Source organism: Pituophis catenifer, unplaced genomic scaffold (assembly GCF_029215685.1).
Source record: "Pituophis catenifer annectens isolate HBS135680 unplaced genomic scaffold, rPitCat1.0.hap2 SCAF_7, whole genome shotgun sequence".
Lineage (NCBI taxonomy): Eukaryota > Metazoa > Chordata > Lepidosauria > Squamata > Colubridae > Pituophis > Pituophis catenifer.
Window position 1 is genome coordinate 67,754,387 of NW_027256887.1, and position 15,921 is coordinate 67,770,307.

Here is a 15,921-nt window from a genome sequence, read left to right on the forward strand (position 1 = left end):
TTCTATTCTCCTGACTATTGGGATAGGTTGTTTTGCTCAGTTTCTCATTTTCCAAGCTTTCCATTTTTTCTAATAACTTTCTGTAATAAATGTGTTGCTGCTATGTTTTGGGTGTACTGACCAAGGTATACATATGTATTTATGTAACTCGTATAGTTTATTTCTCTATTATTTCTCTAATATTTCTAATATTTATTTCTCTAATATTTCTCTATTGCACACATTGCACACATCTAATAATATTTCTCTAATATTTCTCTAATATTTCTCTATTGCACACATTTATTGTTTTTGAAGGGTAAAGTTAAATACTTGGACATATGTTACTCCTACTACTTTGAGAAAAGGTTAGTTTCTGTAGAGCGATGTGTCCATTAGAAATTTCCTTTTAAAAAGTGAATTTGTTTTGTATTTTTATGACTCTTAATATTTTAGCCCAAGGTTACAAATAAGACAATTTAATTTAAAGCTGAAATATAAATTTTGTTAAGCTAGGTGACAGACTCTGCCGTCTGAGAATTGGAAATAAACAATTAAGCTGTGTCCTTTTGACTGAACTAAACATAAAAAGCTTTTTCTTGGACTAAATTGCTTTGTTTGTTTGTTTCAAAGGAATTCCTGGAATGTAGAAAGAATCTATATTAAATTAAATTGAAACAGGATCCTACCTTTATTATGCATGGCTAGTTTTTGTTGATCGCAAAATCAAAAAAGCATGCTGACAGAAGATTAATTTCTTAACAAGAGGCAAGTGTCAACAAATTAAGCTGCTAGAACAATTCTAGATAATATTCCATAAAATGTTTTAATCAGGAATTATTTATGTTTTAATCATCTCTAAAGCCTTATGCTGTTGGCGCATTTGTGATCTCAAACATGGAACAATGCCAGTGGGAAGCTAAAAATGTTTTTGATTATTATCTTGGAAGTCTAAAATTCCTTAGGTGAAATTTAGTATGAAATGCATCCATGCAGTCATGAAGGTGAGTGTGTATGTCAACATCTGTGCTTTATTAAATCTGAACTATTTTTACTAGGCAGTGAACTGGAGAGACCAAATTCTCTGATAAAACCAGAAACTCTTGGAATGGGTTGTTGAAGACATTCCTTGCTGCATTGTTCATCAAGAAAATGCAAGTGTTTTATGTTTATTCTCTACCCATCCCCAAACCCTAAGAGAAAGAAAAGTTAAAAGAGCATCAATTTCTTAATTTTTGTATATCATATTTCAAATGCATTACAGTATCTCAGTTTGGGAGAACCATTGTTAGTAATTAAAATTCCCACCAAACAACATAAACTTCTAATACTAAGTATTATGTATACATTGCTGAACGGTAAAGTATGCAACCCAAGTGAACAGTGGCATCAATTCCAGATAGCAAAGCAGTGGCAAGCAATTGAAATATCAACAAACAGAAATAGCTCCCAGTAAATGTGCCACAGCCGGATGATTTATCGAGAAAGACTTCTATAATAAGGAGCTCCCATTTAAGGCTGCTATCCCAATAGAAGGGAATAAATCCAGTTTTGCTGGGAGGAATGTGCTTTCAGAGTAAAACATTTCAATTTTACCAAACATTTTAGACTCCTAGGCACTCATGGAAAGAAGCCAAAGCATCTTGCAAGTATTTATTGCTATTACCTTCATATAATTCATATTCTTCCCAATGCGGTTATTAATTTCTCCAAAGTGGGGATGAGGATGGCTAGTATCATTTATTTGAATAAAATGATGCAAAGCAGAGAGGCTACTGCCAAGGCTGAACTATAAGCAGCTGTCAGATATGAGCTATAAAGCAAAGCCGAAGAACAAAGCCAGGAAGTTGGAAGTCAAAAGCCAGGAAAACAGATACTAGGGATGCGCACTGCTTCAGATTTGAAGGCCAAGATGTCCTTCAGATCATGTCAAGTTGCATATTCCTTAAACCAAGTATGCCTTTTCCTGGGATTGTGGGCCATTGTCACATTAAACATTACAATATGCTGGTAATTTCTGGTAGAACTCTAGAGGCCAAATCTAAGATTATACATTGTTGTTAGGTTCAGCTACCAGTTATCCGTGCTGTTCCATTCATTCTCCTATGCAGACTACCTTCTTGTCTTAATAAGTAAAGAATGAAAAGCAATGGTATAAATTTAGGAAGCACAGAAAATGTTCTGTGCTGCCTGTTACAACCTTGCCATTGCTTGCAGATACGAATTTAGATATTTATTGCAGCCATAAATCTTTAATCAAAGTAGAAAAAAAGCATGTTGCAGACTGCATCGAAAACAAGCTCAAGTGTTTTGCAAAAGAGTTTGAAGAAATAAATCTCAGATTTAGAAATTTTAAGGATAATCCCTTTCCAGTCCAAGCTGCATCTTTTTTATATAATCCAAGCTGGCAGTTTAGTAGTTAGGATTGCTAATGTTTAGTGGTATTGCAGTATTACTTAATAGTACATAAGGTAAAGGTTCCCCTCGCACACATGTGCTAGTCATTCCCGATTCTAGGGGGCGGTGCTCATCTCCGTTTCCAAGATGAAGAGCCAGTGCTATCTGAAGACGTCTCCGTGGTCATGTGACTGGCATGACTAAACGCCAAAGGCGCACGGAACGCTGTTACCTTCCCACCAGAGGTGGTCCATATTTTTCCTACTTGCATTTTTTACATGCTTTCGAACTACTAGGTTGGCAGAAGCTGGGTCAAATAACAGGAGCTCACCCCCATTACGTGGCGCTAGGGATTCGAACCGCTGAACTGCCAACCTTTCGATTGACAAGTCTTAGCCACTGAGCCATCGTATCCCTAATTAAAACTACATAGTAATATTCTATTCACACCTCATAGTGATTAAAGACACCTGGTTAAAAGCATCAGGCTTAAACTTGAGAGACTGAGTTCGTCCTGCTATGTGATTTTGGCCTATCACTTTTTCTGAATCCTAGAAAGAATTAATGGTACCACACTACAGAAAATGCTGCCAAGAAAACTGGATGGATTCTATTCACACCTAATAGTGATTAAAGGCACCTGGTTAAAAGCACCAGGCTTAAACTTGAGAGACTGAGTTCGTCCTGCTATGTGATTTTGGCCTATCACTTTCTCTGAATCCTAGAAAGAACTAATGGTACCACACTACAGAAAATGCTGCCAAGAAAACTGGATGGATTTGTCCAAGCAGTCACTGGAAGACAATAATGACTCAGAGGCACGAAAAAACAAAACAAAACAAAACAGTTTAACTAATTTGCTGAATACTCAAATAGACTCTTCCTTTCTTTGAAGTGGAGAGTTTAATCCCCCCCCCTCATTCGTTTGGTCGTAATTTGCAGGCTTTTCACAGGTTTGAGATCCAGGCTCTGGATCAGCTGACTAGCTGGCACCATGTCTCCTCCAGCTGTTTTTCTATCACTATGTTCCCTTCAGTTAATTTCTCTGCTTCTCCTAGAAATGCAATCTGGTTAAGTTTTGCACCTTCTGAATCTGAAGACACTCGGATGTAATCAAGGTCTTCTGTTAAATACTTACCCAATTGTGCCACATGAGTTTTAGGGAAAGTCTGTACTGATATTAGCTTTCAAAAGTTGGAAGATATTTACCATGGTGAAAATCAAAGGGTACATTTGGCAATTTTAACTGAATGTCTCCATAGATCAGGGATGTCAAACTCGCGACCCACAGGCTGGATGCATCACATGCTGGCCATGCTCACCCTCGGTTTAGCGAAGGGGAAAAAAGTGATACGTCATGTGACAACGTATCGTCATGAGTTTGACAGCCCTGCCATAGATTATGAAGACAAAGTATATTTAATATTTTTCATCATGTGTTCCTATCAATTTGCTGTTTCTGCTTACAATAAGTTTATCCTGACTGCTTTTTTATTAGCAGATGTTAATATTTTATTATTCAGATGTTGAAATTGGAAAAAAAAATCTATCGATAACCCCATGCAACATCCAGCATAGGACTACTGCTGCACACAGTGAGAAATTAAAATAGCACTGAATATTTTATCCTTCAGAAAAAAGGATTAAGGGGATAGGATGGTGGAGAAGCATAGTAGTCTTCAAATATCTGAAAAGATGTTACTTAGATGATCAACCCTTACTGTCTGTTACTCTGCAATGCAGAGCAAAGGATAAAGGATTTCAGGTAAAGGAGGGCATATTCAGTAGAAGGGAATCACGAGTAAGAGCACTTTAACAATGGAATAAATTACTCAGAAAAGAGGTGAGCTCCTTTCTGCTGGATGTGTTCAGTCACAGGCTGGAGTGCCATTTCTCTGGGATAATTTTATATGGATTCCTGCACTCAGTGGGGATTGGCCTCTTCCAACAATGGGTTTCTGTGACTTTCTTCACCCTTTAGTTCCCCCAAGCTGTCAATGCTCACTGTTTTTATTTTCTGGGACTGTTTCCATTGACTGAAAACTTTTCATGCTTTCATAAATTTGTAGTTAACATAGTGTCAGGCATGAACACTTAGTGTGCAAAGCTCCTCATCCACCACATGCTGCCTGCAGGATAATCTCTCAAGTGATTGTCTTTTGAACAAATTATTCTACTCCAGATGAAGCTGTCTCTCATAAAACCTATGAAGGAAATTAATATTTATTATAAAACAAGTGAATGCTATAAATAGTATCCAGAATCAAAATCCTTACCCTTACCAAAGTTTACAGCTTTAAAGGCTACCTATGAATCAGAGGTGAGTTTCAGCAGGTTCTAACCAGTTCTGGAGAACCGGTAGCAGAAATTTTGAGTAGTCCGGAGAACCGGTAGTAAAAATTCTGACTGGCCCATCTATTCTCTGCCTCCGAAGTCCCAGCTGATCAGGAGGATATGGGGATTTTACAGTATCCTTCCCCTGCCACGCCCACCAAGCCATGCCCACCAAGCCACACCCACAGAACTGGTAGTAAAAAAATTTGAAACCCACCACTGCTATGAATGTTAAGCTATCACCTAGAGTCAGAAGCAGAGTGAGGTATATTTGCCGGTAACAACTGCAGGAAAACTCTATTGTATCCATGTTCCATTTGTAAGCTTCCCATACAGCGTCTGGTTGGTCATGGGAAGAAGCACAGTGTCGGCCATGAGAGGGTTTTGCTTCCATCCTGCATAGCCTTTGCTATGTTAATACCTGGTGTACTGGAAAAGATTGGCCAAGCCCATGTTCTAGTGTACCCAGTGGTGGAATTCAAATAATTTAACAACTGGTTCTCTGCCCTAATGACCGACTGGGTGGGCGTGGCCATGGTGGGCGTGGCCAGGGGTGTGACACTCGGCCTCCTGCTCCCCCCTGGGAGCAAAAACGGGCCGTGGGGAGTCTGCACCGCCAACCCACGTGCCCTGTTTTGGGCCTAGTAGGCCTCCCTGCAGCCTCCTGGGAGCAAAAATGGGCTATGGGGGAGCTGCACCACACACCCCACTCCCTGTTTTGGGTCTAGTAGGCCTCCCTGCACTTACCTGGGAGTCAAATGGGGCGCATGGGGACTCCTGGAAGGGGCAGGGAGGGGCCAGCCAATTTAATTACCGGTTCTCCCAAACCAGCCCGAACTGGCTGAATCCCACCATTGAGTGTACCCTTAATTATAGAAATCAGTTGGTTAACTTTAGGCTATTAACATACTGTATATTTTTGAAAGAAACATAATAGGACTGTTGTATGTAGAACTGTGAACTTGGTTGTCACAACTTGGAAAGCAACCATCCTGGATGGAAGGAAGGCTCAAGGCCAAGTCTGGGAAGATTACTGTACTATAGGAAGATAACAATAAAATAGCCAGTAAAAGATCTGGTTGTTCATGCCTGACATACATAATTCTTGCTGGATCAGCACTTACTTATAAAGGTTCCTTGAGAAACCAGTCCAAAGAGTTTGAGACTTTCTCTTTCAGCAAAATATTCACGACACAAGCAACAACTGCATCCATTCTGTCAATTTACCTGTGAAAATAAAGTTTCATTTCCTCAGTCAGTAGCCTGTCTTATATACAAAGATCAGATATTAACTGCAAACATCCAGAGGATCACTACATGGTAACAAAGAGAGCTTCTGTATCTCTTTGCTGCCGTTTAGTGATCATTTGCATTTTTGCAACCCAGGTTTAGGGTTAGGGTTAGCAGACAAATATTGTTTTAGATTCCTGATATGCAACATGTCAAGTCTAATATGAGACCCAATTGTTTGCCAATTGTCTGAGTTCCTTTCTAAGGCTATAAGAATAGAAGATATGGTTAATTAACTCCCAGGACTGCAAAAACTGAAAAGTTGACAATTTGCCAGACGCTTTAGGATCTGTGGTTGAGCACATGAATAGCCAGTTATCAATAGGACTCGGTACTTCATCCAAGCACTTCCCCAGTTGACTGGAAAACAAGTAAGGAGATGGAATCTCTATCAGTTTCATAAATCTCCCAGGTTAAATGGAAATAAAAGCTTCTTTAGAAGATCCAAACAAACCGTTCTTAAACTGGAGAAAAGAACAGTATGATGGATGTGGACATAGATAATATTTGCTCTCCTGTCCCATGAGGGCAGGAGTAAACGGTGGGGAAGGATGCCTTCTGTATATATTTCTGAAATGTGCATACGGTAGATCCATAGACATTAAACAGGAAGCTAAGCACAGTTCTGTTTCAAGTTTATATCCATAACTCTGCCGGGCTAATAATTTAAAAGTCCTGTCATCCAATGCAATGTCCCCTGGTTTTTAGAATGGGGTTCTTTCATATTTTAAAGAGATGTTAAAAGACCAGAGGAAGTGTCCCACATTTGAAATAATGCCATTTTCATTACAATCAACACAAGTCACGTTGATTTACTTGAGCAGAGAGAATTTGGCAGTTGAAACAAAACGAGGCTAATAATAAGCCATTTTTATTTTTTTTGTTTGAGCCTCCAATGGCCCGGCTTTGTTTTTCCTATTTCCATCATGTTGTCAAATGGAATAATCATCAAAATGTTTTTGAATTTAAGCCTCTCTCCCAAAGGCAAAATAAAAATACCCACCACGTTATTTCACTGCTCCTTGCCTGCAATAAGAAACTTACGCCTGCCATTTATCTGGAAGAGAGAGTTGGCAGCTGAAAAAGATAACATTCTGAACATATTTCCTCACATTGTTTTACCTGCTCTAACTGTTCACAGATGGTGTCTCTAAATCTTGCTTTATATGTTATTAGAAAGAGATACACATAGCTTCAAGACCACACCTCACTTCAGAAGCATTCCAGCTACAAATTAATCCAACCCTCTGCCAAAGATGGCTTAGGAATTTCCTTCCTAATTTCCCCCTTTTTTTTCCAGTTTAGCGTCTACAGAATTGCTAGGAATAGTCTCTCACCGGCATGCCCTCTCTAGGGTCAGAAACTTAATTCCTTCCCTGTATTTAGTGGCAGCACAGAACAATTCTAAACAACATTAGTCGTCCTTAAATATGATTGAGTTCCATGGGCCTTAATCAAAATTCATTTGTCCTCTTGATTTCAAAGGAACTCTAGAAACGCTACTCCCCATTATTTTTGGGATCTCTCTCTCACTTCCTCTCTCTCTCTCTCTCTCTCTCTCCCTCCCTCCCTCCTTCCCCCCTCTCTCTCCTACATGAGATTCTAATGGCTTTTACACAATCTTTTAGGGGGAATCTATGGCACGCGTGCCAGAGTGGCACGCAGCGCCCTCTCTGTGGGCACTCGAGCCGTTGCCCCAGTTCAGCTCCGCCGTGCATGTGTGCACACCTCCCACCAGCCAGCTGATCTTCAGGTCTCTGCCACGCATGCGTGGCGGAGGGGCTCGTGTGGGGGTTGTGCATGCATGCATGGGGGTGGGGCGCATGCGGGGGCCACGCACACATGTGTGGGGGCAGGGCACATGCGTGGGGGCGCCGCTCATGCTTTGGGCACTTGGTCCGGAAAAGGTTAGCCATCACTGTTTTAGGACCATGTCTTACATTTAGATTTTGACTTTATGCTGGGGCCATAACCATAAAGTGCGAGGGATCAGGAATTTTTTCTCAATTAATTCCTTTGGCCAGTTTGTGGGTCAGTCTGAGTAATAAAGACAGAGCTTGAAAATATTTTGGCCATGATATCACCATTTCCTTCTTTCTCACAAACAAATATAAATCCAGACCTCCCATAATCTTAGAATAATTAGAACACGTCCTTGTAAGTGTGGCCTTCAAAAAGAAAGATATTCTTTCCCAAAAAAAAAAAAAATCTACTTTAGTAGTTATTATAATGCAGTTTTCCTTTCTGAACATTTTTACTCATCAAAATAAAAAGCTTTCACACCTTAGCCAATTAGCTCGTCAGTTTTCTGAAGACCTTTCAAAGCTTTCATTCTTCAGGTTTTAAGTCAAGCATGACTCTTATTTCTCAGGAATTGGTTTATTGGTTCTACATGATAAACAATTGTAGTTACAAATAATTAAGTATGTTACTTACATGCCAACAGCCCAGGTTGCTTCTTTGCATTCTCATGCACATAAATGCACTGGTACATTATGAGGATTCTTTCCACATTTATAACTGCAGTCAATCTTTAAAATATTTTTCCATAGCTGAATCTATATAGCACACCTTTGAACACATCCTCTTTTCCTGTGAACATTTTTGAAGCCTGACACTGATGAATCTGAAATGTTGCCCCACCTTGCCTCATCATTATCTGTCTTCGTAATGCCTCTTTTTTTGAGATGTATTGCAGTGGGCAACTGTCAGTAAAAGGTAAACATAAGAAATGTGCATGAAATATGTCCTATGGTGGTAAGCAGAGGCCTCTGAAGATCCAGAAGGTTATCATGCCAACAGTTTATTCTCTATTGTCGATTGGCCCAAGAATGACTTTATGGGGCTAGCTTGAAAGATAAATTTACATGTGATTTGTAGCAGTGGATTGTTGATGTCTGTTGTATGTCAATATATGAAAGAGGGAGGGGAAGGTCCAGCAAGAAAAAGAAAGGCTACTGTCAAGCATTATAGTCACTGTTTTGATGTCACATTTGTAGTTTGGATGTTACTTTATATTGCTACTCTTAACATATGTATACTTTTTCTTCTGTTAATGGATTTGGATATATGTAATAAAATTACATTGCCTTGTCTTCCTGCCTCTGCCAAAGAAAGTCTTAGTGTCAGTCCAATCTGCATCTTTTAAGTGAGTTGTTAGAACAGAATTACGGAGAAAAATAAACAGCAAAAATCAAAATCCTTGTAAACTAAATACGATAAGCGAATTAAATTTACTTACTAAACATTTTCTTAGCAATGTTTTTGATCAGCCACCTAAAGCAATGGAAGAGAGCTTTCCTTGGAAGAAAGTTTCATAATGTTGCAACAAGCATCTCAAGGCTATTTGGTCATAGATTCATCCATCATATTAATGGATGTTTTGTTGGTTAAGTACATTAACCCATAATCCTTGCTTTACACACACTTCATGCTAAACCAAAGCCAAACAAGCCAGATCAAAGCAACACACTGTGGGAACCAAGTTTAAAGATTATTTCAGTAGACAGGCAAAAAGCACCTTCTTTTTTCTTTTTTTCAAATATCCTGGTTCAAAACTTGGGAAAACTAGAGAAGAGACGCTTATTGTCCAATTGTTGCTGAACTAAACTCTCAGCATCTCTCTTGATTGATCAGACTGACTGAGGAGATGTTGATCAGTAACCCGTAAAAGGCCACTTTTGCCTAAACAAACAGGGTTTTCTAAATATCTTCAATATGATTTGCAAACAAATTTGAAACTTCCATAGGTTTCATTAAGATATGGTAGATATTTGTGATAGTTATACAGCTTTCCCCCTTGCAAGTTTCACATCTTTGAGGAACTTTCCTATCCAACTTGAATATGCATAAAGAAGTCATCACCTAATTCCTGGACACTGATGATGGTGTGCTGAGACAAGTAGACAGACATATAGTAGGTATAAAACACAATACCCTACACACTGTCTGTCTGTCTGAATACATAATCAGAAGTCATATTATGTGAACAAATATATACTGTATGTTATATCTATTATTATTACTGTGTTCCCCCGAAAATAAGACCCTGTCTTATATTTTTTTTGAACCCTGAAATAAGCGCTTGGCCTTATTTTCAGGGAGGTCTTATTATTTTGGGGTGTGTGGAGCAAGATGGAGCTCCTCTTGTCATCTTACCTGATTTCCAGCTCTGTCTCCCTAACCCTAACCAGAGGAAATGGCGGGGATGGGCTGCGCATGCGGTTTAATATTTTGGGGAAGGACTTATTTTGGGGGAGGTCTTATTTTCAGAGGAGGTCTTATTGTCAGGGGAGGTCTTATTTTCAGGGGAGGTCTTATTTTCGGGGAAACACGGTATATAATACTGTTGTTATATAGTATGCCATGAATGTCTGAGCATTTATTGTATTATGTAAGGAAAAATTATCCTGTAGTGCATCGTCTTTTTTTCTATTTCTTGGAGGCTGACCTATAAAATGCTGCTTACATTTTTGTTGTAATTCTGGCTCTATTTCAATAAAGAAATATTTGCAAATTTTTGTTCATAAGTCTCAGCCATAAATAGAATTCTATAAAGTTTTCATTTGAAAATATAGGGATTGTTGTATACTTGTCATTTCTTGGGTGAAATCTAGAACTCTTGTGGCTGTTATTTCTAATAAACTCTTATTCTATTTCATGTTTTTCTTTCTTTGAATTTTCTTTTACATTAACCATAGTTAGAACAATCCTCCTGCTCCTAAATAATTCTCAGTGGACAATGATGTTGAAAAGGAGTGTGCCTAGTATGTATCAAAATAAATGAAATGGACTAGATTTCTCCAAGCCTTTTATCATTAACTGAAAGATGCTCAATTTTCACCAAAGATTTTCAAGTAAGCTGAAAGTTGACAATCACAATAAGGTGGATATCAGAAAATTCACTTTTTATTTAACCAACTAGTTATATATAATGTCATCAGGGACCACAGTATGTTGATTAAATAGCTGGTGCAGTATATTTATATATAACTATTTGGAGCCTGATTATTTATATTTGCATATATATAAAGAACTTAGACTGACAAACTTAATTGGCTTTAGAATTTTGCACACTTCTGGGACTGAATTACAGGCCGTTCATGTCAGAGCACAAAGGGCTAAGCTGTTCTCAGTGCGCCATCAAATTAGCCCTATTAATTAGTATCTGGAAAAACAAACCTCTAGGTGCAACCAGGCAATTTATTCATGGCATAGTGGACTGGCTCTAATTGCTCAAACTGTCATTCAGAACACAGCACAACTATTAACTTGTGGAAATAAACAAGGCAAAAGTGGGGTGAGGGAAAAACCACATTAAAGCGGCAAAACTAGAAGAAATATCTTGCCTAATGCTGGATGAATATCTAGGGACCAATTGGTTTCATAAGCTATGAATTCGTTCTTTCACTTGAAATCTGATACTGGTCTGTACTGTACTGAAGGAATGTGAGTTAATTTTGTAATCCTTAATGCAGTTATTTGCAACCTGGGACCTGTCACCCCATAGATGGCTTCTGTGGACCCTTAAAATAAAAGATTATGTATGTATGTATGTATGTATGTATGTATGTATGTATGTATGTATGTATGTCTTGGAGTATTCAGGTCTTTTCCTGTGTAAGATTGAGAGTATTTTGGCAATGTTTTGGCAGAATCTCAACTATGATAAATATATTTATCAGCAAATATAAATTTGGTATAAAATGGTTTGTCGTGAATGTGACTGCTTGAGGGCTCCTGGACTGGAGCCCACATATATATATATATATATATATATATATATATATATATATATATATATATATATATATATGTATGTATGATATTTGCTGATAAAGAAATAAAGGGAAACTAGTATACATCTATTTCAAGCTATTTAGCTCCCATCAGCCAGCGATTTTGCTAATCTTGTGAGATCGCGACCATTTTATTTTTGGTTATCCAGTATATAAAAAGATTGTTGATCCCTGCATTAAGGACATAACAGCCTCTAGGACCTTCCCAATATATTCTGGTCCAGGAGGCCTTCTTCAATCTGGTGACATCCACAAGCATAGGGATTATAGTACCAAGATTCATCTGCACAGCACTAAATTTGGGCAGGCTGATCTGAAACCTTTCTGTAGACCTTTTTATTTTAATTTTAATTTCAGCCTCTACAAGACATTGGGTTCATCCCTATTGGCTAATTAGTTGCCACCACTTTCAAGGACCTTGGCTTATATATGCAGGATTCAGAATACATAATTTTCCCTGAAGACATGCAGATGATTTATTATCGGGGTCAAAATATAATGAATTAGCCATATGAGATTCAAAACTGTGGTTTTCTCTGTTGAATCATAGATCTAATTAAGACTAGCCATGGGTTTGGCTATGCCGCTAATAGTTACTTTCCTATGGGGATGTTTGGTTTTGTTTTTAACTGAAGAAGAGAGCATTTATTTCTGTGGGTTCCTCATCTGCAGTTATGAAAAGGAGGACAAAGTCATATAAAACCTTTACATTTTAGAGAAAACAGCTATGTGTTAGGTTGAAACAGGTGGTCTAAAAAGAATTAGCTGATTTGACTTGATCCCAGAAAACTAAGTTAGTAATTGATGGGAGACCACAGGAAATTCCCAAGTCTGTAGACTAGACAGGGAATTTAAAAAATCTGAGAAGAAGACAGTGACAAATAATTTTGCTACTTTCCCACAACTACATGGTTGTGTCAGGAAATCATCAGGATTCAAGCGGAGGTCTAGGTGCCTTTACTTTTACAAGGGAAAATTAAAATCTGTTTTCTTGCTTGGTACGTTCATGGGGTGGAATGGGGATGGGGTGTCTCAGTTCATACTGTGTAGTGCAGGGGAGCAAACGATAGGCATCAGTACCTAAGAAGATTCTAGAGCATTTTCATTTTTTGTTTGGGAAACTTTCTTAATAAATTGTAAGAATGCTGTAGACACGGTTTATTAACTTCAACACACTACCGGTATTTCACACATGCTGATATGCTGATTGAAAGCTACTTGAGTAGGGGTTGGATGACATGACAATAAAGCAGGGGTGAAATCCAGCAGGTTCTGACAGGTTCTGGAGAATCGGTAGCGGAAATTTTGAGTAGTTCAGAGAACCAGCAAATACCACCTGTGGCTGGCCCCAGAGTGGGGTGGAAATGGAGATTTTGCAATATCCTTCCCCCAGGAGTGGGGGAGGGAATGGGGATTTTGCAATATCCTTCCCCTGGAGTGGGGTGGGAATGGAGATTCTGTAGTATCCTTCCCCTGCCACGCCCACCAAGCCACACCACGCCCACCAAGCCACGCCCACAGAACCAGTAGAAAAAAAATTGGATTTCACCACTGCAATAAAGTGAAGGCAGGATATGGCATACTGTAATGTCTTATACTAAATGAAAGCAGGTTTCAGTTGATCGTGAGGATGTTATTTTATTGATGGAGAGAACTTCTGTGTTCAAGAAAAAGCAAATGCCTTCAGACAACAGGTTGAATGGGGTGAAATCAGGGAGAGGAGAATTGCTACACAAGCGCGACCATTTTCTGCCTACTGAGAAGCCCTCCATATGTGGGACCTAGAACCCATTAAGAAAGTACCAGCTGATGGTCTGTATTTTGTTCCAACACTCTTGAGACACCACCTGAGACAGTCATCTTCCATTCAAAAAGGATGGGAGTGTTGATTAATCCCTATGTTGTTCATTTAATCATGGAGAAAATCTATCTGTCGATAACAATGATGACACATAATTAATCAGCCCAATCAATCCATCTTTTCTCCTAGCCAAGTTCATGTCCAGCAATAATATAGGACTTGGCTAGAGGTGGTCCCTATCTAATCTTTCTTTATTTAGATATGATTACAGCAATCTCATTAAACCTAGGATGGGGATGAAATTTTTACCAGTTTGCACAGAATGAGAGATGGAGGCATATGCAGTTGTGCCTTAGTGATTGTGTGTTCCATTGATGAGGCCCCACCATCCATCTTCATTCCACTTGAATTATATTTAGAAGAAACACAGAAATGTACAACAGACAGAAACTAGCAATCCAGGCATAATTTCACAGCAGAAATCACAAACTGGACTAATAATATATTAATTTCCTCAGCTTTGGTTCATTTTAAGTGCACTTCTGTGACCTTGACTCTCTTCCATTCAACATATTTCAGATTTTTAAAAAACTCCATTGCGAAGAAATAAAACAGTGTGCACACGTTATGATTTAAAGACAGTGGAAGTATTCATTTTAGCTTTAAAAAAATAACATCCATAAAGCTAAAGAACAGCCAAGGCATTGTTTAAAAGCCAAGATTTTATTGCAAGCTGTTATTGAAATTCAGGGTGGTCTTCCTTCTCCGGCAAATATGGGACTTTTTAGCTGAAAACTTTACTAAATACTGCTTGGAATTTAAACACCAGAATATGCATCGTTTTATGATAAATTCTGTGATGACCTTCAGAATGCTTTGTCGTTACCTCTTTTGATAGTAACTTCAATCATCCCAAACAGCAGGGCCGTTATATACTGCAGGCTTCCAAAAGTCTAGATCATGCTGCATAACCATGGTTGGAGAAGAAGAGACTAGAAGCAAAATTGCTTGAATCTATAGCCCTCACCGCCAGGAGCTGGTGCTCCTGCCAATTCTTTAATTGTAGCTCACCCTACGTGGAGATCATGAGAATGTGGAAGGCTGGGCTTGAATATTGGAATAGAACTAAGGAGAAATTGGTCCAAACTCTCCCCTTGGGCACAAAACTCACACTGTTACTCTGGGTAGCTAAGTTCCCATATTGTGCTAAACAGTGGTGGGTTTCAAAATTTTTACTACCGGTTCTGTGGGTATGGCTTGCTGGGAGTGGCATGGCTTGGTGGGAGTGGCTTGGTGGGCATGGCAGGGGAAGATACTGTAAAATCTCCATTCCCACCCCACTCCAAAGGAAGGATACTGTAAAATCTCCATTCCCTCCCCAATCCAGGGGAAGGTTACTGTAAAATTCCCATTTCCCCCCGATCAGCTGGGACCTGGGAGGCAGAGAATAGATGGGGGCAGGGCCAGTCAGAATTTTTACTACCGGTTCTCCGAACTACTCAAAATTTCCACTACCGGTTCTCCAGAACTGGTCAGAACCTGCTGAAACCCACCTCTGATGCTAAATCATAATGCAGTACAGTAGGCTTGGCTTAGTGCAATATGCGATCCAATTCTTTTGTGTTTTGGCTTCATCAACAACTGTAATCAAAGACCCCATGTTTTAGTGTAATATATGATTGTCCAAACAAACATTGAGGAAGTGTGTTAAGATAAAATGTATGAAAGTTTCTTAAAGGAAAGAGGAATGAAAATGCATTAAGTAACAAAGATTTCTTATATGACTTTTCAACCTGGGCATCTCATTTTATGTTACCCATGAAAGACAAAGGAACCTATAACTATTTTGCCCATGTAAAGTTGAGCATAGAATAGAATAAAATAACAGAGTTGGAAGGGACCCTGTAGGTCACCGAGTCCAACCCACTGCTCAAACAGGAAACCCTATACCATTGGCAGTCCAGTCTCTTCTTGAAAACTTCCAGTGATGATGCTCCATCTCCCTTCCTCCAGGAAGGGCTGGGCTGAGTCAAATTTGCAAATATTTCTAATTATAAAGGCTGAAAAAATGTAGCTCATTTTGAGTGAAAATTTGGAAGATCATTTTGGACTGAATTATTGCTTTTTATTTGTTTTCTACCCTGTTTTCCCCAAAATAAGACACTCCCTGATAATAAGCCCAATCGGGCTTTTGAGCGCATGGCAATAAGGCCAAGTGCTTATTTCAGGGTTCAAAAAAATATAAGACAGGGTCTTATTTTTGGGGAAACATGGTATTACTAGGCAATGTTGTGGGATAGTTTAATATTAGCCCCAGCTCCA

General features: G+C 38.9%; 1 non-coding gene across 1 annotated transcript; it reads left to right on the forward strand.

The window, feature by feature from the left end:
• Positions 1 to 2,141: 2,141 nt before the first annotated feature.
• On the forward strand, positions 2,142 to 2,250 carry LOC139320003 (small nucleolar RNA snoR104). Its single transcript, XR_011600670.1, has one exon. It is a non-coding gene; the product is annotated as a small nucleolar RNA snoR104 (small nucleolar RNA).
• The last annotated feature ends 13,671 nt before the right edge of the window (positions 2,251 to 15,921 follow it).